The sequence below is a fragment of the Oryctolagus cuniculus genome, chromosome 5 (assembly GCF_964237555.1).
Source record: "Oryctolagus cuniculus chromosome 5, mOryCun1.1, whole genome shotgun sequence".
In the NCBI taxonomy this organism is placed as follows: Eukaryota; Metazoa; Chordata; class Mammalia; order Lagomorpha; family Leporidae; genus Oryctolagus; species Oryctolagus cuniculus.
The window spans coordinates 2,554,172-2,578,626 of NC_091436.1; the positions used below are offsets into that span (position 1 = coordinate 2,554,172).

The following is a 24,455-nucleotide window of genomic DNA, read 5'->3' on the forward strand; positions in this document are numbered from 1 at the left end:
TGACTGTGGGATGGGGTGACTGTGGGCAGGGGTGACTTGGGATGGGGTGATGTGGGGTGGTGTGACTGTGGGGAGGGGTGACTGTGGGATGGGGTGACTGTGGGGATGGGGGGACTGTGGGGATGGGGGGACTGTGGGGATGGGGTGACTGTGGGGTGGGGTGATGTGGGATGGGGTGACTGTGGGGTGGTGTGACTGTGGGGAGGGGTGACTGTGGGATGGGGTGACTGTGGGGATGGGGGGACTGTGGGGATGGGGGGACTGTGGGGATGGGGTGACTGTGGGGTGGGGTGATGTGGGGATGGGGGGACTGTGGGGTGGTGTGACTGTGGGGAGGGGTGACTGTGGGACGGGGTGACTGTGGGATGGGGTGACTGTGGGGTGGTGTGACTGTGGGATGGGGTGACTGTGGGGTGGGGTGACTGTGGGCAGGGGTGACTGTGGGACGGTGTGACTGTGGGCAGGGGTGACTGTGGACAGGGGTGACTGTGGGGTGGGGTGATGTGGGACGGGGTGATGTGGGACGGGGTGATGTGGGACGGTGTGACTGTGGGGTGGTGTGACTGTGGGGTGGGGTGACTGTGGGGTGGGGTGATGTGGGCAGGGGTGACTGTGGGGTGGGGTGATGTGGGGATGGGGTGACTGTGGGCAGGGGTCACTTGCGGGAGCTGGGAGTGACTGCCGGGTTCCGTGAAGGAGCTGACGTCACAGTGGGCGGAGTCGTCGCACCGCAGGGCCGTGGCCAGTGGCAGGAGTGGTCAGCTGTGTCAATGTCTAATTCCGGCAGAGCTAACCGTTTCTCGGAGCACAATGTCGCAGATGCTTTTAAAGTCAGCTTTATTTCACGTAAGTGAACGCATGTGGAAAGCTCCCCGCAGCCGCAGTCGCCGCCCGACGTCACAAAGCCCGCGATGACCGACCCCCCGCTATGACGTCACGGCCGCGGGCTCGCGCTCGCCGACTCCGGCTCCGCGGCGCCCTCTGGCGGAGCAGCGGGGAAGAGGCGCGGCTCACAGAGCCGAGGCCCGGATCCGACTCCGCGCAGCCTCGGGACACTGGGGTTCCTGCCGCCCCCGTGGGTTTAAGTCGAGAAGTCCGAGGTGTGGACAGAGGCTGTGTGTGACCTCGCGGGCCCGGGGAGACGCCGCGCTCCCCGCGACGCCACCCACGGCCCCCGGCCAGCGGCCCCCAGGCGGAGCAGCTTAGAGCTCATGAGGCCCTAGGGAGAAGTCCCCGCGTGCAGAGCCGCTGCGGGATGCGGGGTACCCGTGTGCAGAGCCGCCCTGGGGTTCAGGGGTTCCCGCGTGCAGAGCCGCCCTGGGGTTCAGGGGTCCCCGCGTGCAGAGCTGCCCCGGGGTTCAGGGGTCCCCGCGTGCAGAGCCACCCCGGGGTTCGGGGTCCCCGCGTGCAGAGCCGCCCTGGGGCTCGGGGTCCCCACGTGCAGAGCCGCCCTGGGGTTCAGGGGTCCCCGCGTGCAGAGCCGCCCCGGGGTTCAGGGGTCCCCGCGTGCAGAGCTGCCCCGGGGTTCAGGGGTCCCTACGTGCAGAGCCGCCCTGGGGCTCGGGGTCCCCGCGTGCAGAGCCGCCCTGGGGTTCGGGGTCCCCGCGTGCAGAGCTGCCCTGGGGTTCGGGGTCCCCGCGTGCAGAGCCGCCCCGGGGTTCAGGGGTCCCTGCATGCAGAGCCGCCCTGGAGTTTGGGGTCCCCGCGTGCAGAGACGCGCGTGTTCAGAGGATCCCTGTGTGGAGGGGTCCAGGTGCACCCGCTCACCCGAATTCCCCAGCGCAGCGGTGGGCGGGGCTGAGCGGAAGTGAAGACCCCGCCCCCTCACCTCTGTCCTGGAGTAAAGGACACAGAGCGCAAACCCCACAGCTCCGGCTGGGGAAGCTGCAGACCCCTCCCCGGGTGAAAACCTGGGGTGAAACAGGGATGTGGGCGGGGACACATGGACACATGCAAGACACATATGATCACGCACAGACACAATCACATAACACAGACACAATACACACAATCATACACATGGACACACATGACGACACCCGTGGACACACAGTCACGCACATGGATACACATGATCACACACATGGACACACATGACACCCATGAACACACAGTCACACACATGGACACACGACCAACACCCACGACGCAGAGTCACATGGTCACACACAGGGACACACGATACCCACAGACCCAATCGCACACAACCATACACATGGACACACATAGACACATGAACAGACACACAGGCATGCAGATACACAGGTACATGTGGGCACATGGACACACACAGATACACAAACACGCAGACACACATGGGCACACACAGGGACACACGCACACACACGCTCAGACAGGAGCCAGGACTCGCTGTGCACAGGGACTCCATGGAGGGGCGAAACGGGGCCACACCAGGGGCCTCTGCAGAGCACAGGAGCCGAGGGGGGCCTGGCCTGAGGGGCCTGCAGCTGTGGCTTCCATCTAACCAGGGCGGGGGATGTCGGCCCCGCCCCGGGCTGTCTGCACCCTCAAATCAGGATCTGGCCCGCCAAGGCGGCCAGGTGCAGCAGGCCAGCGTTTCAGCTGCAAGTCTGTATGGCCCAGGCTGACGTCACAGACGCCCGCAGCAGCGAGCTGTGAGGTGGGAAGAAGCCGCCTTGAGCCCAAGGACACCATTTACCCGAGGAAGCCAGGAGAGGAAACCACAGCTGCGGTGTCCCGGCGGTCTCTGTGGAAGGCGCACCTGCCGGGGTCGGGCTGACCTGGCACCGTGTGGCTACCGCGGCGCTGTGAGACTGGGGGCCCCCGCTGTGTCCTGGGTTGGGGTGAAGCCCAGAGAAGCAGCAGGAAGGTCCCCGTGCACGGAGGCATGAGCCCCAGGCTCTCAGGAGAGGCGGGGGCTGAACAGGGCGAGGACATGCTGTGCCTTGTGGAGAACAGGTGGGGAAGTGAGATGAACCCAGGATGAGTGACAGCGACAGCCCACAGCCCACAGCCCACACTCCTGTGCGGGATTCCAGCCTTGTAAATGCATCTGATGAAATCAGACAGGCAGGAGCCAGCTCCAGGATGGGAAACTCTAGCAGAGAGCCCAACTGTGCAGCCATTGGTGGCACGAGCCCCTGGAACAAACACTCATTTCATGGGTTTTAATGCAGGCACTTTTTTTTTTTTTGACAAGCAGAGTGGATAGTGAGAGAGAGAGAGACAGAGAGAAAGGTCTTCCTTTGCCGTTGGTTCACCCTCCAATGGCCACCGCGGCCGGCACGCTGCGTCCGGCGCACCGCGCTGATCCGATGGCAGGAGCCAGGTGCTTCTCCTGGTCTCCCATGGGGTGCAGGGCCCAAGCACTTGTGCCATCCTCCACTGCACTCCCGGGCCACAGCAGAGAGCTGGCCTGGAAGAGGGGCAACCGGGACAGAATCCGGCGCCCCGACCGGGACTAGAACCCGGTGTGCCGGCGCCGCAAGGCGGAAGATTAGCCTAGTGTGCCGCGGCGCCGGCCTAATGCAGGTACTTTTATTACCTTGTTGTTCTGGGCCAAGCAGAGGTATATACAAAGGGATCTTAATAATTCTATTGTTCGTAATAACACTGGAATCAATGCTTTAGAATCATGTATGGGGCCAGCGCTGCAGTGCAGTAGGTTAATCCTCCACCTGGAGGCCAGCAGAGGGTTTGAGTCCTGGCTGCTCCACTTCCAATCCAGCTCCCTGCTTATGCACCTGGGAAAGCAGTGGGAGGTGGCTCAAGTCCTTGGGCCCCTGCACCCACGTGGGAGACCCAGATGAAGCTCTTGACTCCTAGCTTTGGCCTGGCCCAGCCCCAGCTGTTGCAACCATTTGGGGAGTGAACCAGTGGATCGAAGAGTCTCTCCCTCTCTCTCTCTCTCCCTCTCTCTTTCCTCTCCCTCCTCTCTTTGCAACTCTGCCTTTCAAAGAGTAAAAGTAAATCTTAAAAGAAAAAAGGAGAAGGCAAGCCCAGGCAGACCCATAATGGGAACAGAAGTGACACTGCAGGGCTGTTTTCTGGGGACAGGATGCTGGTGTCACAGCAGAGGCGGCGCTGGCAGGGAGCTGGAGTCAGGACTTGGAGCCTGGAGCCCAACCCAGGAGCTGGCGGTGGGAGCTGGGGTCTCAGCCAGAGTGAAGCAGCTGCCGACCTCACTGTGACCATTAGGATGCAGCAGCGTGAGCACCCAGGTCAGCACGGGTGAGCAGGGGAGAAGGTGGACCCTCAGGACAGCAGCCGGCACCAAGCCCTGGGCAGCACCAAGTCCTGGCCAACACTAAGTCCTGGCCAGCACCAAGTCCTGGGCAGCACCAAGTTCTGGGCAGCACCAAGCCCTGGCCGGCACCAAGTCCTGGGCATCACCAAGTCCTGGGCAGCACGAAGTCCTGGGCAGCACCAAGTCCTGGCCGGCACCAAGTCCTGGGCGTCACCAAGTCCTGGCCGGCACCAAGCCCTGGGCGGCACCAAGCCCTGGCCGGCACCAAGTCCTGGGCATCACCAAGTCCTGGGCAACACCAAGCCCTGGGCATCACCAAGTCCTGGCCGGCACCAAGCCCTGGGCGTCACCAAGTCCTGGGCGGCACCAAGCCCTGGCCGGCACCAAGTCCTGGGCGGCACCAAGTCCTGGGCGTCACCAAGTCCTGGGCGGCACCAAGCCCTGGCCGGCACCAAGTCCTGGGCGGCACCAAGTCCTGGGCAGCACCAGGCCCTGGGCAGCACCAGGTCCTGGCCGGTACCAAGCGCTGGGCAGCACCAAGCCCTGGCCGGCACCAAGTCCTGGGCGTCACCAAGTCCTGGGCAACACCAAGCCCTGGGCATCACCAAGTCCTGGCCGGCACCAAGCCCTGGGCGGCACCAAGTCCTGGGCGGCACCAAGCCCTGGGCGGCACCAAGTCCTGGGCGGCACCAAGTCCTGGGCAGCACCAGGCCCTGGGCGGCACCAAGTCCTGGCCGGTACCAAGCCCTGGGCAGCACCAAGTCCTGGTCGGCACCAGGTCCTGGGCAGCACCAAGTCCTGGCCGGCACCAGGCTCTGGGCATCACCAAGCCCTGGGCGTCACGAAGTCCTGGGCAGCACCAAGTCCTGGGCGTCACCAAGCCCTGGGCAGCACCAAGCCCTGGGCAGCACCAAGTCCTGGCTGGCACCAAGTCCTGGGCGTCATCAAGCCCTGGGCAGCACCAAGTCCTCGGCGTCACCAAGTCCTGGGCAGCACCAAGTCCTGGGCGTGCTGCTGCCCTGTGGGCTTTTCTGATCCTCTCAAAGGGCCAGGTCTTTGTTCTCATTTCTGTTCCTTTTCATTTCCTTCATTCTGTTACAAAACAAGTGATGATATGAACATTTTCGTTTGCTATAACCTAAATTACAAACTTGCTGCAAAATAGGACTTATATCTCCAAACTGATACACAGGTGTAACTCAGTTCCTATCCAGTGCTGGCAAGACATCTCTGTAGACAGAAACTAGATAGTTTGTATGGAAAGGCAGAGGAACTAAAGTAGCTAAAAATAATTCTGAAAAAGAACAAAGCGGGAGGACCACCCTGCCTGATTTCAAGACTTCTGGAAGCTACAGGAGGCAAGACCTTGCAGTTTCTAAGAAGGGACAGAGAGAGAGAGAGAGAGAGAGAGAGAGAGCAATGGGGCAGCCAGAGCTTGACCCACACCAACCAAGCCCAGCTGGTTTTAACAAAGGCGCAAAGCAATTCAGTGGAGAAGAGGCAGCAATGTGGCCACCACAGACAGAAAAGGAACTTCACACCAAGTCTCACACCTTCCCAAAGCCAGATCTTGAAAATCCAGGCAGATGCCTTAGACATCAAAAGCACACAGCCTGTGACAAGGAAAACTGATAAATTTAATCAAAATCATTTGCTTTGCAAAACCCCTCTCAGGAGGATGAAAAGAGAAGCTGCTGGTTGGGAGTGAATATTTGCAAACTGCATTTTGACGAAGAATTAACATCTAGGCTATTTGTTAAAATCCTTAAAATTCAAGCCTAAAAAGCTTACAACCTGGGGTGGGCCAGGGTAGACTGGCAGTTAAGATGCCCATTAAATTCACTTGTCAAATCAGAGTACAAAAAAGAACCCTGAATGACTGAGAGTGAAACCACACCTTAGGATTGGATTATTCTTACAGTCCTCGGCTATCTTCCTGCGGAACAGTGGACTTTCTGCTTTTTACTTGTTGAGCTCTGTGTTTAGTTGAGCATTGGGCCTGTGATTATGAAGTAAATTCAAAGTATGCTGTTGCAAAAATAAAAGAAAAAAAAAGAGGAAGGAAGGAGGAGAGAGGGAGGGAGGATGGGGAATATCTTGTGCTCTTAGAATTGTATCTATGAAATAGGAGAAATCTGCCCTCTTTATACAGATAATAAAAAAAGGAACTTTTAAACAAAGACGCGCACAGGTCCCACCATTGCTGACTCCCACTCCTGTTCGTTTCCTGCTAACGTGTACCCTGCCGGGCAGTGGCGATGGTTCAGTTAGGTCACATGGTGAACCCAGATGGAGCTCCCGGCTCCTGGTGTCGGCCTGGCCTAACTCCGGCCATTGTGGGCATTTGGGGAGTGAACCAGCAGATGCACTCTATCTCTGTCTCTGCCTCTCACATTAAAAAAGGAAATAAAAAACTAATTTAAAAAGGACACAACCCAGTGCAAACAAGAGCAAAGGCCTGAGGAAGACACACAGATGGCAAGCGGGTGCCTGGAGAGGCGCTCGGGGCCGTCAGCCTCCGTCACTGCAGATTGAAGTCACAATGAGACACGGCAAGAACAGCGGAAGTAAACCACCTGCGGGCTGGCGGGAATCCAGGGGGTGCATCCGCTCTGGACATTGGCCTGGGGATTCTCAGCAGCTAAACCTGCAGCCGTCGTGTGACCAGCAAGTGCACAGCTGGGCGCCGGCCCAGAGAAGTGGAGACGTGGTTCACACGGACACTTCCACACGGACGTTCAGACCTGCACACTTGTCATCTCCCGGGAAGCAGCCCTGGGCTGGGGGCATCGCTTGCATTCCCAACTCCTTATCCCGCCGTGGGACGTTGGTGTCTGCACCCGGGGAAGCAACAGAAGACGGCCCAAGTGCTTGGGCCCCTGCACCCACGCAGTAGACCCGGAAGAAGCTCCTGGCTCCTGGCTTTGGCCTGGCCCAGCCCTGGCTGTTGTGGCCATCTGGGGAGTGAACCAGAAGATGGAAGATTCTCTCTCTCTTTCTGTAATTCTGCCTTTCAAAAGAAAAAGAAAAAGAATAATCAGCAAACAATGTTTAAAAGAAGGGAGGGAGGGAGGGAGACAAGAAGGGAGGAAGGGAGGGAGGGAGGGAGGAAGGCAGGAAGAAGGAAAACAGAGGAGGGAAATGCCCGCTGGTTTTGGCTACAGGAAGTCCCTAAGCTGTGCGGGACACCTGGGCATTCACAGAAGCTCTGACTCCTGGGCAGAGATCCTTGTGCCTTGTGTGAGACCTGCTGCCCGCCAGGACACATGTCACCGCGGTGCCTGGGGCCCTGTACAGCAGTCCTCTCATTGACAGCAAGTGCACAGTGTGGCACGACATAGGGCACATTGCCGGGTGTGGCTGCAGACTTGCACCCTCGATGACGCCAGAGCTTTGCTGCCTGGGAGCAGAGCCGCTCATGGCCGTCTCTGGGATATGAGCAGGTGTAGCAAGCAGGTGGATTCGCAGGTGCAGAATCTGTGGACAGTGTGGATGACTTTCTCTTAATCCACTTTGCAGCTGGGGGCAAACCCTGGGGTGGTGGCAGAGACCTGATTAAGGGCAGAGGGACAGAGCTCAGGCCCCCTTGATTCCCGGCTTTGCTCCAAGCCCTAGGGGTCTTCACGCTCACCCTGGCTGCGTCCTGTCCCTTCCGCTGCCCCAGGCTGGGAGCTGGCCGCCTGTTGGTGGGTCTGCTTGCCCCAGCGTTGAGGCACCTGGGCTAAAATAAAAAACCTGTTGAGGGACCTGGAAATGAACAAGGGAAGACTCAGCGGATGCCCCCAGGGGAGACGCTGCTCCCGGTGAGCTCAGGGTCCTTCTCAGGATCCCGCATTCCTGGGCCTCCTTTGTGCTAACGCAGGACAGAGAATTAAAGACAAGAAAGCAAAGCGAATTCCAGAAATTAGATGGGCAGGGGCAGGGGCAGGTACAGGGGATTTGGGATTTGAGTGGGAGGAATGAGGCTGGCTGGACCGAGGTGCTTGTTGGTGTCCGTTGAGGGAGGAGAGGGCAGGGCTGGGGCCACCTGGCGGTGCAGGAGTGTCGAGGGACAGGGCCCTGCAGTGCACACGGTGTGTGCAAGGACCAGGGTTTGTGTGTAGACAGCACGGATTTGCTGGAGACACAGGGGCAGCAGCTGGGGAGGACCGTGTGCCCAGGGATGCTGCACAGGCTGCGGTCAGACACGGAGCCACAGAGAGGGGTGACTCTGCCCAGGTTCACGGCTGATGACTCCCACGTTCCTGATTCGGCCCAAGGCTGCTGTCACTGTGTCACCGCTGGATGGGAGTTCTCTCTGCCTGTCTCTCAAATAAACACATAAAGGGCTCCAGTTGTCTCCCTGGCGGGAGCATCCAGGAATCACACCAGTGCTTCGGGAGCTCTGGTGGCCACTTGGGTCTGCGACCTGGGCTGCCTGGGAGTAGTTACGCAGCCCCCTCAAGACCCTGCAGGAGGCGTTCGTGCCTTTCCCAAGAAGACACGCAGCTGTGGAGATGCACCCTTCCCTAAGCCACTGTGCCGGGCACCCGAATGGAAGTCAGGGCAGGACTGCACTCCCGGCCCCCAGCGCTCCCTCCTCATGAGATTAAAAATACCCCAGAGCCCTTTCTGTTGACAATACTCAGAGCCAAATACCGCCGACCTCGCGGGAGGCTCATTAGCATTCGATTAATATGCGCATAAAACCTTGTCGGGTCTGAGCCCAAATACACAACCCGGGAAGTCAAAGGGGGGCCTTCACACCTTTTGCTGGCTTCCTCCTGAACATTTATTTGTTTTAAAACAACTTCCTTGGCGAATTTCCTTTCTGAAAGAAACTCCTCTCCATTTTAAAGGCGATTGTCCCCTTCCTCCCGGCCTCTGCGGCTCTCTGGGGAGGACTCTTCGCGAGGCCCTGGGGCGCAGCTGGCATTTTCCTGTCCTGCTCTTCAAAGGTGAGGCTCTGTAGGAACCTGGGCGCTGCAAAGCGCTTGGTTTTTACAGACTCTACCCCAAGGCCCCACTAACGCTCCTGTTTGCGGGGAGGCGGGGGCTGCCGGGCTGCAGGAGGCTCTGAGCCATGTCCCTGGGAGGAAATCTTGGGAGAACCCCAACGGGCTCTGCGTGGACACTGCCGAATGACTCTGCCACCCCAGCAGCACCCGGTCACTGCGTTCCGGGATGACCGCGGCCAAGAGTGACCGCGGAGGAAGAGCCGCTTCTTGGGCAGGGCTGTCACGTCTTCGATGTTTCCCAGAAGTCCCAACGGCTTTTCTGTCTTGCTGACAAAAACCGTCCAGTTCTCAGACCAATTTCTTGAAGCTCAGGGCAGGTTAAAATTTACGTAGTGACTTCATTTTTTTTTTTTTTTGCCCCGTGACCAAAGACGTGAACATCATAAAGTTCGCGTAACTGCAAAAGCAGAGCCGCTCATAGACATCATTTCCTCCGATTCTGTGTCTAAGGGAAGTCGAGCCAGGGAAGGTTGGCCCGACTCCGTCCACAAGCCCCCCCTCCCTGAGATCCCGTGGGAATATTTACTAAAGGACCCTGCGTTCTGGCACCTGGAAGTGACTGGAACCGAGGCTAAGGCACAGTCCTCATCCTGTGCTGTCTACCCTCAAACCGGGAGCGCGGCTGCCTCCTTCAGGTCTAGTTAAGGCTCACCCTGCCTGTTCCAGAAGGTGTGTTCCTGGGAGAAGAGCTGGGTGGGGGCCGGAGGGCGTGGCCACTGGGCATCCTCAGGGCCTGCGCGGCGGTGGTCAGTGCTGAAGTTGCCCGCTGCGGTCTGCGATGGACGCCGAAAGGAGCCGTCTGCAAAATCAGCTTGGGACGCATTTTGCACGGCTGTGTTTGCAAGAGACACGGTGTGAGGGGGCCTTCCATCGTGGGGAACAGCTCCCTGTGTTCACACCTTCTTTCTAGGCGCAGGGATGCAACGGGGAGGGAGGGGGAGAGGGAGGGGATAACGGATCCCAAGGGAGGGAGGGAAGGGGCTTTCCCAGTCGAATCAGGCGACGACTCCCACTTCGGGGTTGGGAGGACTCTGGCCTAGAAGTCAGTGCCAGGAGCGGTGCCACCGTGGGCCTCGCTCAGGTTCTGGGGTCACCGACAAGGTGGGCAACGGCCCCTCCAGCCTGGTGTCCACCTCAGCGCTTCCTTGGTTTGCGACAAGCAGGTGTGCGGGGCCTGCATACCCGCCTGATAGCTGAGTTAATGGACCGGTGTCTCTGCAGGGGAAGCTCCCAGGCGACTGCCGGGGCTCCCGAGGACGGCATCTGTGTCGCGGCCTCTGCCCTGGACACAAGGCCCAGGAGTGCGGAGCCGGGCCCAGTCAGCGGCTTCAGCTCAGGGTCGGGAAGGGAGGGTTCCTGCCGGGTGCACAGCGGTTCCACACAGAATTCCAGGAGGTCCAGCGCGTCGCAGACCATGCAATCGCGTCTTCACCGGCCCCAACCCCGCGGGAAAGAGGAGGCTGAGCCAGGACCCCCTGGGGAAGGCGGGAGAGGCCAGGGTGGGAGCTTCCTGCCGCCCAGGTTGCAGAGGGCGTCAGGGGCCTGCGGAATCACCGCTCTGCGCCGGCTCTCTCTGGCGAGAACTCTGGCATCATCCGTGCTGTGATGTAGGGAATGTGCAAGTGCTAGCGTTTGGCAGGTGCTCATGGATTTAAAGGGTCACAGCCTTCTTTACTTCCAGCCAGCGTTTTGCAAGGGGGCAGTGTTTCACGAACAGCTATTCTTGGGAGTGGGTGTTCAGCCCAGCGGTGGCCCCTGTGCCCCACGTGGTCTGAGTTCAAGCCCTGGCTCTGCTCCGGATTCCAGCTTCCTGCTAAGGCAGACCCTGGGAGGCAGCAGGTGCTCAGGGATTGGATTCCTGCACCCACGTCAGCGCTCAGACCCGGCTCCAGCGTCTGGGGAGCGAACCAGCAGATGGAAGCTCTCTCTGTCTCAATAAATGCTTAGAATTTTAATGTCTCGATGACATTTGCAGAGGCAGATAATGAAAAATAAGTATCAGTAATAGAAAAATGATTCTGGCTAACTATTTCTGATGCCAGCAGTAATTTAATATATTTCAAAAAATAAAAACTATTTGTTTTGCTATTTTTACATACATTAAGGATACAGTAAATACCGGTTTCATGGGTTTTGCTTGAAAAACATCAAAATAGGGACTGGTATTTGGCCTTCTGTTTGAACGTCACTCACACATCCGAGTCCCACGTCAGGGTACCTGGGTGTGACTCCTGGCTCCCGCTCCTGACCCCGGCTCTCACTAACACAGAGCCCGGGGGGCACCGCAGGACGGCTCAGATCCTGGGTTCCTGCCACCCACACGGCAGACCTGGCTGGAGTTCCTGTCTCCTGGCTTCACCTTGGTCCAGGCCCAGCTGTTCAGGGCATTTGCGGAGTGAATTAGCACACCAGGGGGCTCTCTGTCTATCTGTTTCTCTCTCTCTCTGCCTCCCAAATTAATGAATAAAATAAAAAAAACCGCCATAATAACTGATTGTTTGATGAAAATGGGGCTTCATGCTAAATAAGTACCCAAAGGGTTGATGGTTTCTGTAGCCACCATGGCAACGTATGTTCGTGCCTGTGCCATGAGGTAGGGGGTAAGTCTCTTTTCCTTCCGGCTGTCACGTGGCTGAGCCAGGCCTAGAACCCAGGGATGAATGAGAATAGTGGACACAGATGAGCAAATTCAACTTCGCCGTGAACTTACAGTCCCTTGCATTACCGTATGACTATCAGAGCAGCCAAAGTCAAAATGATCACCGAACTGGGCAGACGGTGGGGAGACAAGTGAGGAGAAGAGAGAAGCCAGACCAGCGGCCTCCTTCTGGAAGGAGGCGGGAGCTACGCGACTGTCCTCACCCTGGGCCCAGGGGGGCCACTTCTGGAATCAGAGAAGGGATTTGTAACGGTGCTGCTGGTAACAGCCGAGTCGGCAGTAACTCAAGCATCCCGCGTTAGCCATCGCCGGTGTTACACCGCATCGCATCTGCCTTTTCACATGGCGTCTGTTTCTGGCTAGATGGACATTTGAAGGCAGGGATCGCACCGTGGTTATTTTTGTGTTCTTCATATTTGGTAAGGCCTGGCATAGAAATGACAAATAGGCCGGCGCTGCGGCTCACTAGGCTAATCCTCCGCCTTGTGGCGCCGGCACACTGGGTTCTAGTCCCAGTTGGGGTGCCAGATTCTGTCCTGGTTGCCCCTCTTCCAGGCCAGCTCTCTGCTGTGGCCCGGGAGTGCAGTGGAGGATGGCCCAAGTGCTTGGGCCCTGCACCCCATGGGAGACCAGGAGAAGCACCTGGCTCCTGGCTTTGGATCAGCGCAATACGCCGGCCGCAGCGGCCATTGGAGAGTGAACCAACAGCAAAAGGAAGACCTTTCTCTCTGTCTCTCTCTCTCACTGTCCAATCTGCCTGTTAAAAAAAAAAAAGACAAAAAAATGCCCAGTGGACCTGAATTGAGCTAAATAGTAGAATCTGATCTTACCATAATCAGTATGAAAAACCAATCTACATGGCACAGAATAAGGACGGGACATAATTACGAAACCAAAGCAGCAAAGGTGCGCACTGATGCCAACCAGGGAAGCCGTCTGGTGCAGGAGGGTGTTGTCACGTGGGAGAAAGCCCGGCCTGCAACAGCAGTGCGGCGGTGTGGGTGCGGTCGCCTTCCTCAACACCGCGTTCTTACCGCGAAACCAAGTGTGCTCGGGCCCTGTGGTTGTGGACGGACACGGGACACAGCCCCAGGCCTTTCAGCTCAGACAGAACGGGAGCAGCTTGGAGAGCTCTGCTCCCTGGCAGTCCTGACCCAGGCGGGTACAGGCGGGAGAAGCCTGGGTCAGGTCTCAAGGCCTGGACGGATTCTCCCGCTAGACCCTTGGTTCCACCCAGCGAGTCCTCCGCTGGCCGGGAAGGCAGCGCCAGGCTGCAGCTGCGCAGTTGCTCAAGCTCCCGGCCGTAGGACTGGGGCCACACGGGCGCCTTCCATTCATGCTTGCGCCAATCCCTTCTGCAGGGGATTTTCACAAAAACCTCTGTGCCTGCGAACCTCAGTGCATCCACTCCATGAGCTCCCAACAGATGAAAATGAGCATGCCAAAGATTTCACCCGGCCAGCGAGCCTGGGCTTCAGTGTCCGAGGGGCCACGTTCCCTCTCAGTTAAGGGGCGAGTGGAGTGGTACAGGTGCTTTCTAGACTTGCGTGGGGAGAGGACCAGCGGACTGTGGCGCTCACACCTCCTCTGCAGTCCAGCCGGGACGAAGTGGGGTGGAGCACAGCATTGCTGCTTTTTGAGCCCCTCTGAACAAGCTGACTTTTTAACAGCCACGCACATGTGCTAAAGCCTGGAAACTGAGATTTTAGACTCAGTTCTCAAAAGAAGACACAAACGGCCAACAAATGTGAGAAAATGCTCAACATCACTAGCGACCCGGGAACTGCCTGTCTGAATGGCTGAAACCCAAACACAGAGAGTAACAAATGCTGGTGAGGACGTGGGCGGTGGGGAACACGTGGGCCGTGGGGAACATGTGGGAGGTGGGGAACACGTAGGCTGTGGGGGACACGTGGGCGGTGGGGGACACCTGGGCCGTGGGGAACACGTGGGAGGTGGGGAACACGTGGGCCATGGGGGACACCTGGGCCATGGGGGACACGTGGGCCATGGGGGACACGTGGGCAGTGGGGGACATGTAGGCTGTGGGGAACACGTGGGCTATGGGGGACACCCGGGCCATGGGGGACACCTGGGCCGTGGAGAATACGTGGGCGGTGGGGGACACGTGGGCTGTGGGGGACACGTGGGCCGTGGGGACACATGGGCCATGGGGGACACGTGGGCCGTGGAGGACACATGGGCCGTGGGGATCACCTGAGCCGTGGGGGACACGTGGGCCGTGGGGGACATGTGGGCTGTGGGGAACACGTGGGCCATGGGGGACACGTGGGCCGTGGGGATCACCTGAGCCGTGGGGGACACGTGGGCTGTGGGGACACGTGGGCTGTGAGGAACACGTGGGCTGTGGGGGACACGTGGGCTGTGGGGGACACGTGGTCTGTGGGGGACACGTGGGCTGTGGGGGACACGTGGTCTGTGGGGGACACATGGGCTGTGGTGACACGTGGGCCGTGGGGAACACGTGGGCTGTGGCGACACGTGGGCCGTGGGAAACTCGTACACACACCGTTGGTGGGAATGTAAATTAGGCGGCCACTGTGGAACACCCTTTGGAGATTGCTTCAGAAACTAGACACAGACTTGCCAAATGATCCAGCAATCCCACTGCTGGGTTTATGCCTGAAAGATATGAACACATTGTGTCAGAGATACTGGCACCACCACTGTTGCCCCAAACACCCAAACTAGTGGGAGGCGTTGCTGTGGAACCCCTAACCCGGGTCTGCTCACCCTCACTGATGTGGGGTGGAGGAAGAAGGCAGTGTTTACCGCACGGCGCAGAGCAGGCAGCAGGGCAGCCGGGGCTGAGTTCCCGGCTCCCCGAGCGGTGAGGGGTGAGGGGCTCGTGGACTGACACTGGGGCTGAGAGGTGCATGGTCAGCTCGTGTCCAGGGGCCTGCTTGGCCAGTGGTGCCCGTGCCCTGCCTTTGATGGGTCAGTGATGTGCTTTCTAGAGAATCCATGGTGGCCAGGTGGGCTGCGGTTGGTCTGGGGGTTACGTGCAGGGGCAGCTATGTTCTGCCTGGACGTGGAATCCCCTACACCAGTCATCCCAGCATGGGCCAGCAAGGTTCTTACCTACTGGAGGAGCAGAGTCAGTGATGAGAGCCTTGTGGGGCCGCCTGTGTCACCCCCTGGAGTCAGTGACCTCCCTCTGATGGACAGGCGAGGGACCTGGGCTTCGGGGGGCAGAGGAGAGTCAGGATCTGGCTTTTACATTGTGGGGGTTTGGTTTCACCGTGTTTATGGCAGCCTCTTCACAACAGCCAAAATTTGGAATGAACCGAGGTGTCCATCCCCAGACGAGCCGATAGAGAAAATGCGGCACACATACACAGGGGACTATTATTCAGCCATAAAAAGAAGGAAATTCTACCCTTTGCAGCAAAATGGACACAACTGGAGGACATCATGTTGTGTGTAATAAGCCAGACCCAGAAAGACTAATACCACATGTTCTCCCTTGTATGTGGGAGCCAAAACGGAGCTACACTTTAAAACAAACAAACAAACAAACAAAAATACATGTCTGTGTGCATCAGCATTGCTGCAAATATAATTTTGTGAAGCTTTGTTTTCCACCTTTGTCAAACCAGTGGTTAAGAATGTTCTACTTCTATAATTTTAATGATCTGTGATTACTTTAAAATGTACCGTATATGGGTGAAATGGTCATTTTTCCATTCCATTACTGTTTTTTTTAAAAGATTTATTTATTTGAAAGAGTTACACAGAGAGAGGAGAGGCAGAGACAGAAAGAGAGGTCTTCCATCCACTAGTTCACTCCCCAGATGGCCACAAGCTCCAAAGCCAGGAGCCAGAGCTTCTTCCAGGTCTCCCACGTGGGTGCAGAGGACCAAGGACCCGGGCCATCTTCTACTGCTTTCCCAGGCCACAGCAGAGAGCTGGATCGGAAGTGGAGCAGCTGGGACTCGAACCAGCGCCCATATGGGATGCCGGCACTGCAGGTGGTGGCTCTACCCGCTGCGCCACAGCGCTGGCCCCTCAATTCCTGTTCAAAGCAATTGTCTATATTCCTGCTAAACTAGGGGCTTCTTGCTTTTTACTCGTTAAACTTCCTGTTCGCTGGAGTACTAAGCCTTCTTTCTGTACTGTGAAGTTAAAATATGTTATCTCAAAAACTAGACAGAAAGGGACCAGGAAGGAGGGTGGGAGGGGAATACCACGTCTTGGAATTGCATCTGCAAACCACATCGGATCTGTTGAACACTGGACTGAAGAGCCCAGTCACCCAGCCCACTCTGCAGAGACGCCTCGGCCCCCGGAGCAGCACGGCTGGTTTAGAGCCACATCCCTGCTGTAAATATTCTATACGGAATTCGAGGGATTTAGGTCCCGGGTCAACGACAGCGATGTCGCTGCTGAGCCGGGAACACAGCACGGGGAATGCAGCCGCGGAAACCACCGAACGCGATCAGCGGGGAGAGGCGGCGGAGCTGAGCGGGGCAGGACGGCAGCGCGAGGCCGGCTCCACGCACGCTCCGCGCCGGCTTTGCGGGGCTACTCGGGTAACGCTGTCCGACCCACGCGTCCGCCATGACCGCGACCATCAGCGCCGTCCTCTTCTTCCACAGGGGGACTGTCCACGTGCGAGGCAGTCCTAGGAAGACGTGCCCCAGAGACCTGCTTGCCGGGCGCTGCGGGATCCGCCCGGAACCCCGTCCCCGCGCCCTTCCCCACCTTCCCCACGTCTAACCCCACCCCACCCCCACCCCCGGGCGCCAGGGCGCCGTCCCGGAATCCCTCAGCCCAGCTCCGTGTGTGGCCTACTCCTGACCCCCGGGAGCGGGGACGCCGGGCTCCCACGGCTCTGAGAGCCGCTGTGGGCACCGGCTGACCGCTGGGGGTCACTGCTGGGCGGACAGAGGAGGGCGGGCGGCCGAGGCCGCGGGCCTGGGGGACGCTCAGGGCTGGGGCAGACGCTGCGCCCCTGCGGGGGTCTGGAGACCCGGGAGGAGGAAGCGGCCCGCGTGTGTGCGTCCGAATCCTCCCCATCGGGGGCAGCGCCGCCTTTTAAAGCCCGAAGACCCTAAGTAGCTGGAAAAGCACTTTGGAGTGCTTACGTTTTGGGCGGGTGCGAAGGGAGCTGTGTCCACTCGGGACGCCGCTGGCTTCAGAGGCTCCCTGGAGCCCTTTCGGGGGTCGCCCTGCCCCGTGGAGTCGCGGCCGGCCCCACCCCCTCAATTGCGGCTCCCCGCAGCCTGGCCGGGCCGCGGAACCCCAGTTCCCCTTTTTGCCGCTGGAGCTTGGGGTTTCGCCGGGAGCCGCTGCAGGCCCTAATGGCGCAGATTTGAAGGGGAAGCGAGAAAGACTACAAACGGGTTTATGGGCCTGCCAGCGGGACCCTGGGCTCCAAATTGCGGGGGCAGTAGACCCTGGTGTCTCGGGGCGCGGGCGGGGCGCGCGGCGGGTGGCGGACCCCGCTGCGCCCTCATTAGCGCCCGCTCCGCTCAATGGCTTCCTGTGGCTGGCTGTTTACTTGTCATTTGTTGCCAGCTTTGTTTCCCAGCTACCGAAGCCAAGGCCTTCTACCGCCGCTTTCCCCTCTTCTGCAGCCTCGGCTCGGGCCGCGCGTCCCGGTCCCCGTCCCCGCCGCGCTCCCGCGTCTGCCTGGCGGCACCGGGGTCCCGGGACCGTCCCCAAGGCGTCGCCCTGGGCACGGCTTCACCCTCGCAGCGACTCGGGAGTAGGGGGCCGGGACCCCAGCGCAGTCCCTTGGGCTGGGAGCAGGGGCAGCGCCTGTCCCACCAGCCTCGCAGGACCCCAGCACCGCGACCCCCAGAGCCACCGCATGTCCGCATGTCCGAGGACTGGGGAGGGGCGTCTGTCCCTGCTGGAAGAACGCGGCCCCGAGGCCCCCCAGCCGGAGTCAGTTCGATTAATGCTGACTGCTATGCACGCTTGATTTTATTCTTTTTAATTTGTTAAACAAATGTGCAGCTGTGGGCGGGCCTCCCACCAGGACCCTCAGACCAGGCCAGGGCAGTATGGGAGCATTTCCGGCTCTCAGCACCACCTACTCACGCCCCACTCTGAAAGATCCAGATCCCCAGAAAGAAGACAAAAAGGGGTCACAGAGGGTGTGGCCTGCAGCTAAGGTTCTGTCGCAGTGCCGGCATCCCATATGAATGCAGGTTCGAGTCCTGGCTGCTCCACTTCTGATCCAGCTTCCTGCTGTGGCCTGGGAAAGCAGCTGAAGATGGCCCAAGTGCTGGGTCCCTGCACCCGTGTGGGAGACCCAGGAAGAAGCTCCTGGCTCCTGGCTTCAGATCAACCCAGCTCCAGCCACTGTGGCCATTTGGGGAGTGAACCAGCAGATGGAAGACCTCTCTCTGTCTCTCGCCCTTCCCCTCTCTCTCTGTAACTGCCTTTCAAGTAAACACATCTTTAAAAATAAAAAAAGGTCACACAGCAACCAAGCCCAAGGCACCCAGTTCATCTGAGCCTGCAGGACAAGAGTCGCCTCCGTTTTAGCCCTGAAAGGAAAGGAGCAAGGGCAGTGTTCTGTTTCTGCCGTCTCAGCCTCTTCTGACTCTAGACGGGCAGGTGAAGCCGAGCGAATCCATAACCAAATGTGTTGCAATTCTGTCTTCCGACAAGTTGGACTGGGCGGTGAGACTGCCAAGTTGTAAAGCTGTGGGTGCAGGGGAGAGTTGTGGGGGGCACGCTGGAATGCACTGTCGAAGACGGAGAGACACAGGATGGCGCTGACGGGAGGCGGAAACCTGGTGTCTGTCTTCCACTAAGTGGGCACACGCGTGCTCCTGTGTGACCCGGGCTGCAGACCCGAGTCCCCAGGGCAAAGGGAGACAGGATGAGGCTGGCATTTTTATGGGAACGGCATCTCGGCTCCTCCCTTTCCTTCTCCAACCTGGTTCCCTGCTTCTCCTTCCTCCCTTGTCTCCCTTCTAAGTACTAACCAGGCCCGACCTGCCTAGCTTCCGGGGCCCGTATGGGGTGGTGTGGCTGTAGGAAGTGGTTCCTGTCTTCCAGTGTCTTGGCCTCCCAAGTTTCCCCCTATATCAACTCCCATACAAGAAGAAAGAAAGGCGACTAGTCTACCCGCTCTCAAATCGTCCATTTTGACTTTTAAAATATAAACGAATCCTAGACTAGGGGCGGAGATTTTCAAACGGGTGATGGGTGACGGTCCTTTTATACAGCCTGGGCTCAGTGATGTTGGAGGTGACTCGTCCCCTGGGCAGCTGTGGTACCCAGATGCTGCCCTCTGTGCTGAGGAAGGGGGCTTGCATCTTTAAATCATCTTTTGGCTTGTAACTGGCCGTGAAAAGTGCCCCTGCTTTGTCCCTGTTGTCTCCGAAAGTCAGCTCGTAGGGTGGCAGAGCGAGATGACTGGAGTCTTCTTCGTTCAATTTTGAAACATTTTTATCAGGTAAATATACTTCATGTAGTTTGTATATTCAGGTTTAGGAGCACAGTGATCCCCCCCCCCTCCCCGCCCGCCCTCCCTCACCCCTGTCTTATTCTTTCTTTTATCTTTTGCAATGAAACACTTGCAGTTTACTTTATAGTCATAAGCTTAACCGTCCACGAAGCAAAGACTTCAGCAAATAGTAAAAAGAAAACCCTGGTCCTCAACAGGGTTGAACAATCATCCAGCCTCAAACGTCAGTTTCGCTCGCCGCATCACGCTTTCCGGGCTCTGGGTTAGCACGGGGCAGGTAGACAGGCGGCGGCGTCTTGTGGGGACTGCTGGCTGCGCTAGGCACAGAGATTTCCAGCTGCATCTGCTTTGTTGCGGAAGACCGGGCTTCGTCTTTTTGATGGCTGAGTAGTGCTCCATGGTGTATGCAAACCACAGTTTCTTTTCCCGGTCCCCAGCTGATGGGATCTGGTTGATTCCGTACCTTGTTGCTCTGAATTGGGCTGCGGTAAACACGGGGGTGCAGAAAACGCTTCCTTAGGCTGATTGCGTTTCCTTTTGGTAAATTCCCAGGACTGGGGTGGCTGGTCGTATGGAGGATCCATTTTCAGCTTTCCGAGGCGTCTCCGCACTGCCTTCCACAGCGGCTGCACCAGTTTACGCTCCCACCAGCAGTGGGGGAGGGTACCTTTTCCCCCACTCCCTCGCCAGCCCGCGTTTATTGTTTTTTGGTCCAAATGTGGAGCTGGAGGAACGCGAGTGACGACAGATCTCCGGAAGCTGACCGGGAGGACACAGGAACTGGTGCCAAAGCAAAGCTCCAGAATACAGAACTACAGGTGTGTGTGCTCTCTGCCTTCCCTGCAGTTTTACAGATGTTTCAGCTTTTTAGCAGTCAGTCCTGGGAAGCCTTTGTCTTGTGGTTGGGTTAAGGCTTCAGGACAGCTGGTTTTTAGAGATGGAAGAAGTGTGTTGATTTTTAATATTTTGCTTTCCAGTGAGCTGAGCCTGAGGGGTGCTGCTGTGCGACTCGCTTCCTTTCCTGACCACGGCCAGCAGCAGCGATAATAAAGGCCTTCAGTTCAGGGGAAAAGAACACCTCTGTTTCTCCCCAGGCCCTCCCAGAGCGCCCTCTCGCACCCAAGTGAAGAAACCCATTTTAATAAATGTCGGGTATTTACTTCTTGCTAAGTGCTCTGCACAAATACATGTGAGGAACGGCCTAAAGGGTGAAAAGATGGCGTGCCGGAGAGTGCTGTGGGTTTGAGAGCAGAGATGTTGAGGTAGGGCTGCAAGGTATTTTGCAAGTCAAGCCTACTTTACCAAGCCATGCGACTGATAGGAATTCCGCCACGGGCTTCATCGCAACTGGACCGTTCACCTCTGTGGGAGCATAAACATTCTAATGAAATTCTAACAAAAGTTCCAACTCATTTTTAGCAGGAGGCGTCAGTAGGTTGAAGGTCCGTGAGACCTAACCGGCACCACCCGGCAGCGGGTAGGAACCGCCTCTCACTGGGCGGCTTGTGGCCTCCAGACAGAGCGGTGGTCGCGAGGGACCCCACGAGTGTCTCTGGGTCATGTCAGCCCGACCTCCCCTGAGCTGGTGGCGTCTACGGTAAGGTCCTCCCCGTGGGATTCCAGGCATAAACCTCTACTGCGTGTTCTGCCTGGGCCGAGCCCAGAGCCGGGCTGTGTTGGCACAAAGACCCACGTGACCGGCCGGTTTCACACTCCTTCCCCTGGAGAGAGTGCGGCGTCCAGGGGCTTCCAGCTGAGCCTGGTCTTTCCTCAGTTGGGCGTTTGCACTACCACCCTGAACGGACACTTGAGGCCCACTTCTCTGAGAGGCGCTGGCCTTGTCTGAGATCCGGGTTCTACAGGCGACGTTCTCTCGCGCCGACTCCATTGTTGCTAACAGAAGTGCCCACGACACGCTGTCCAAGCCTGCAGATTTCTTCAGGAGCTTGGGATGCGGCTTCCACTGGAGACTTCACCCCGTCAGTGGAGTGACTTCTCTCCTCCCCTCCTCCCCTCCTCCCCTCCTCCCCTCCTCTCCTCCTCCCCTCCTCCCCTCCTCCCCTCCTCCCCTCCCATCTCCCCTCCTCCCCTCCCCCTTCTCCCCTCCTCTACTCCCCCCTCCCCCTTCTCCCCTCCTCCACTCCCCCCTCCCCCTTCTCCCCTCCTCCCCTTTCCTTCCTCCCCTCCCCTCCTCTCCCCTCCCCCCTTCCCTCTCCTTCCTTTCCCTTCTCTTCCCTTGAGAATGGCAGGATTCTTGTGGAGTTTGGGGAGTGGACTGGGGTGTTGGAGAAGAGTGCCCATTGCTCTTTGCCTTGCATGCAGATCTCCCAGAGGAGGTGACCTGTCTCTGGGGCAGTGGTGGCAGGAAGATGCGAGAGCCTGGCCTTAGGGGCTGGCGGCGGCCCTGTGTGGCTCATGCATTCTCACGAGCCCGCGGTGTGTGTGAGCAGCGCTGGAGCGGGCACTCACGGGGTGTGGGCCTTTGGAAGTGGACGCACGGAACTGAGACGCTGAGCAGGGGTCCTGAATCAGAGACAGAGGCCAGAGAGCAGCAGCCCTGCCGTCACTGGGACCACGTGTGTGCGAGGGCAGCGTGTGTAGGGGCACCATCTGCCTTCCAAGCAGTGCCTCCGCCATGGCCACCCTCGTCCTGGCCATCACCCGACACCTGTGCTGTCCTGGGGGAGCAGCGAGGGGTCTGTGGCCTGTCTGTAAATACAGGCGAGAACGGCACCACCTTTCTGGAAAAACAGGACTTTGTCCCCTAGGGATCTACAAAGGCTGTTCCTCACAACTCTGGAATACTTTAACCGTGTCTCTACGATGTGTTCTTTTTGCTGGTCTCTTTCGAAATAAAAAAAATTTATTCTAAGAATAGATAATATATCAATAGAATTTTGAGGCCGGCACCGCAGCTCACTAGGCTAATCCTCCGCCTGCGGTGCCAGCACCCTAGGTTCTAGTCCCGGTTGGGGCGCTGGATTCTGTCCCGGTTGCCCCTCTTCCAGGCCAGCTCTCTGCTATGGCCCGGGAGTGCAGTGGAGGATGGCCCAGGTGCTTGGGCCCTGCACCCCATGGGAGACCAGGAGAAGCACCTGGCTCCTGGCTTCAGATTGGCGCAGAGCTCCGGCCGTGGGGCGCCAGCTATAGCGGCCATTTGTGGGGTGAACCAACGGAAGGAAGACCTTTCTCTCTGTCTCTCTCTCACACTAACTCTGCTTGTCAAAAAAAAAAAAATTGAATTTTGGAGGCCGGCCTGGTAGCAAAGCGGGCGAGGCCGCTGCCTGTGACCCCAGCGTGCCACGTCGGAGCTGGCTCACGTCCTGGCTGCTCTGCTCTCGTCCAGCCCCTGCTCCTGTGCCTGGGACAGCAGTGGGTGACAGCTCAACCCTCTGGTCCTCGCTGCCCATGGGAGAGACTAGGATGCAGCTCCTGCCTCCTGGCTCCTGGCTGTGGCCAGGCCCAGCTCCGGCTGTCTCGGCCATCTGGGGAGTGAACCAGCAGATGGAAGATCTCCCCCCCCCCGTCTTTTAGTTAAGTAACGAAATAAATCTTTAACAAATGAACTTTTGCCTTTTCATAATGACAAAGAAAAAATCTACGCATGTAAGTAATATTATTGAATGCTGAAATAAAGTTGAAAAGATGCGAATTCCCGGTTTTATGCCAAAGGAAGGATCCGTCTTTCACATGGGACACCTGCTCTTAACTCGGAAGCCATGCGTCGCCTGGTGAGCTCACTGCTTCCCTCCTTACAGGGTCACGACAGCTTGCAGTATCACAGGGGCGGACCGGCTCTTGCTAACTCAGGGCTCTGGGTCCAGCGTTGAGTCCTGGACCCCAGCCTCCGGCTGCTCCCCCAGCTGCTGGCCAGAGCTGATTGGGACATCAGGCTCTGCCCAGGGGACGGGGGAGGGTCAGCTTTGGATGGAGAGCGTGCGTTCCTCCACGGTATTTCCATTCCCGGCAGGGGCGGGGGGGATAACTTTTGCAGGTCTGCTATGTTTCCTCCTTAGCATTAAATATTCGCTCAGTAAGGTGGTGGTGGAGCAGGTGCTTCCAGACTCCTGGTGCACGCAGGGTGATATTTCCCATCATCCAGACAGCCTGATTTCTGCCTTGGAAGAAACTGTGGTGTTGGGGCAGATGACACACAGGGCAAAAACGGCTCCAGGAGAAAAGCAAACTGCCTGTTACACACTGCATGTGGCTTAGCAGGGCTCCCTGTGGAGAGCGGGCCACGGTCTGGGGTTTGCATCCTGCAGAAGCTGCAGCCCCACCCGTCCGAGCTGTGCCCAGCGACGGGCCTCTGAGAGCAGGAGGTTCTGTGCCTCTGTCTCCCCTCCCCTTGCCCCTTCGTGCCTCTCCACTCCCTCCACAGCTGGAGCCAGAGAGGGTGCCGGGAGCGTGCTGCACTGCCCCAGCCGGCTTTGGCATCCAGGCAACTTTGCCTTGTTGCACCGGATTCTAATTGTGCACCCCTGCAGAGCGGCAGGGGTGTAACAGGGAAAGTTCAGTCTTGGGGCGAGGGCGACGGGGTTTCACAGCGGACGCTGGCTCGGGCAGGGCCCCACGCTGAGTCCCGAGGAGGATGCCCGTGGTGACCACCCGAGCTGCGTGAGCGGTCCCGGTGCGCCTGAGCAGAAGAGACAGCCGTGCAGGCTGGCTGCCGTTTCCAGTGTGATGTTTGCTCTGCACAGCGCCCGAGCTTCCTCTCCCCTGGGAAATGGCGTGGGCACAGCGAGCCCCTTCCCTCCGTCCCGGCTCTGCGCTGCAGGCTGAGCGGCAGGGCCGGGCCTCGCACCTGCGTGTGAGGAGCACAGCCTTCTGCTTGTGGGGCAGGGCAGCCCTGGGGCCATCTGTCCGCTGGCCAAGGCCGCTTCGAGTTTGATTTGCCGTGAACGCTGGGGAGAAGACGCGATGTCCTGGCGGCTGTAGATTCGGAGGGTCCGGGGACACTTCTGGGTCACGAGGCTGCTTTCTCAAGCAGGTTTAGGAACGTGGGAGCTTTTGGGCGAAGCCTGTGTTGCCCTCCTCCCTGCAGAAATCCGGGGAATTCAGTGTCTCTGAGGTTACTTCTCTCTGGTTCTGTGTCCGAGCACCCACGCGTGTCTGAGAAGG

The 24,455-nt window shown here is 58.4% G+C and overlaps 1 long non-coding RNA gene across 1 annotated transcript; it reads left to right on the forward strand.

Annotated features, from left to right (window-relative positions):
• The first annotated feature begins 19,204 nt into the window (after positions 1-19,204).
• Positions 19,205-20,505, forward strand: LOC103349956 (uncharacterized). The gene is made up of 3 exons (XR_011388918.1): positions 19,205-19,322; positions 19,887-20,152; positions 20,312-20,505. It is a non-coding gene; the product is annotated as an uncharacterized lncRNA (long non-coding RNA).
• Positions 20,506-24,455: the final 3,950 nt, after the last annotated feature.